Raw genomic sequence first — 2623 nt, forward strand, 5'->3', positions numbered from 1 at the left:
TAGCTGTAATGGACCTGGGGGGAAAAGGGTACTATAAACAAACGTAAAAAAAAAATTAATATTATATATTTTTTTCTAGAACTTCAAAATTTTTTCTTGGTGGCTCAGCAGCAAGTTTCGTGATTACAGCGCTTGAAATTCAGGGTTCGATTCCTGTGGTGAACGCAACACAGATAGCCCACTATGTAACTTTGCGCCCCCCCCCCCAGTGGAACAGCAGTATGTCTTCGGACATACAACGCTAGAAACCGGGTTTTGATACCCGTTGTGGGCAGAGCACAGATAGCCCATTGTGTAGCTTCGTGCTTAACTTGAAATAAACAAAACAACGTAACTTTGCGTTCAAACAGACAAACAAACAAAAATTTCTTCATGGCGCTATGCAATTCTACATTGAGCACTTTGCAAGTAATTCTTAAAGCATAAATGCCAGTTCAAGTTTGTGAGACAAAACAACAACAAAACATTATGAAAATATTCTGGACTCCAAAATTAACTCTTATTTTGTACGCAAATTAAACAAAAATAATTAATTGAAACGCAGTTTGCTACATTTTGTAGCCTAACTCAAAGAGTATTTATTTACGAGTCACTAAACTTCCACGTGTGTGCTTCTCGGCTCTTCTAACCTATATTCAGTTTCAGTCCACGTTCGCTACAATATATATATATATATATACTATATCCACAGCCATATTGACGATGGCGTTCGTTATCCTGATCCGCAACGGAAGAAAATAAAACAGTGTCATTAAAACTGTTTGAGCTTTGCTTCAAGATGTTGCAAACAACATTTTTGTATGTGTGGTAGTTATTGCTTGGCCCCGGCACGATCAGGTGGTTAGGGCGCTCGACTCGCAATCTGTGGGTCGCGGGTTCGAATCCCCGTCACACCAAACATGCTCGCTCTTTCAGTCAATCCCACTATTCGTTCGTAAAAGAGTAGCCGGTGGGTGGTGACGACTAGCTGCCTTCCCTCTGGCCTTACACTGCTAAATTAGGGACGGCTAGCGCAGATAGCCCTCGTGTGGCTTTGCGCGAAACCCATAACATACTTATTACATTATTTACGTACAAATTAAGAAGATAATGTTGGAACATCCAATACATGTATACATCGGTTTTCATTGAAACGGTAAAAATCTAACATTTAATAAATCCTGAGAGACATTTCATAAGCTCAGATTACAGGAGAGTGACGGTAATACTTTTTTCAACCCCAAAAGAGTGTTATCCAATTTTTTAAATGTGTGTTTCCATATTTTGACCATAAATTTATCGTTTCTTACACACGTAATTATTTAATCAACTTCTATTGTCTACAAATTTAATTACGTATTCGCTGCCTATATATACGCAATTAGCACAAATTATAATCTATACATCATAAGGTTTTGTTTAGTTGCTTCAGAAGTTTTACGCAAAAGACTATCTGCGCATATCCGTACCTAATTTTGAAATTGTACACCTGAGGGAAGATAGCGAGCCAACAGCAGGCACCGCCAACTTTTGGGCTACTCTTGTTTGATGAAAAGTGAAATTTGGTCGTCACCATTATAGCCCAACCCACTACATCTAAGTGTTGTTTTGCGCCAACGGACAGCTAACTGTGAATCCTCTGATTCAAAGTCCGAGTACTTAACCACAAGGCCACGCTCAGCCTATGTAAAGATAAACAATACCAACTTTTTAAACGTTATATCTGTCAATGTGTATTTTTTTTTTTAAGAATTCAAATCAGATCAAGGAGAATGAGACGGTCATATATATATGTATATGGGGTCGGGCAGCATACGTGGGAACGTTTAGATTTAGCTGACCCTGAGCCCCCTGAAAATGAAAATTCATTCCCCCATTCTGTTTTAGGTTAAAGAAACATGACACAGCCGTGATACGACGTAAATAAATAACTAAATAAACTAGAAACTGTTACAGATCCAATATCGTATATTCTGTTTTTGACGCTTGTTGGACTTAAAGAGTATGGGAATAGCTGTTTCAGTCCCGTTTGTCAACTCAAAACCTAATTGGATGTAGCGAAAGTTATTGATTTGTATCATTGAGCGACTGGATATATTTGATGTGACTGAACCCACGAACAACAAATGAACACATCGATTTACAGCTTCAAAAAATTACAACAAATGCCAAGCGCTCAACCAGAAGATCCCCGGAATGTCGGAACAACATTGTTACTTAAGATGATGTTTAGTGACCATTTTTGCACAATTTTGAGGGTGAGCGAGAAAAACAGCATAAGTCATACCACACAGAAAGCTCGATGTGACAACCAAGACTTTACTAGATAAACCTAATATTCCATCAAAGTGTGACAGTATGCTTATCAAAACTTTGTTGTTCTTCCACGTCCCAAATCTGGTATCCGAGTCCTCCGTGGTGTTTATGTAATTTCTTGATAGTGGGGGGGGGGGGGGTAAGGTTATTATCAAAATTGAAACAGTGACTTCTTTCTGCCTCTTTGGCATTTACCAACATATAAATTCGATGACGAGGGACCCACTTTGAGACTAATAATGGTTAGAGACGGCTTGAATGGGTAATGAAGAAAAACTTTAATATAAGTTTAACATAACAGCAAATGTACAACGTTTCGACAAGGTTT

The sequence above is a fragment of the Limulus polyphemus genome, unplaced genomic scaffold (assembly GCF_000517525.1).
Source record: "Limulus polyphemus unplaced genomic scaffold, Limulus_polyphemus-2.1.2 Scaffold1702, whole genome shotgun sequence".
Lineage (NCBI taxonomy): Eukaryota > Metazoa > Arthropoda > Merostomata > Xiphosura > Limulidae > Limulus > Limulus polyphemus.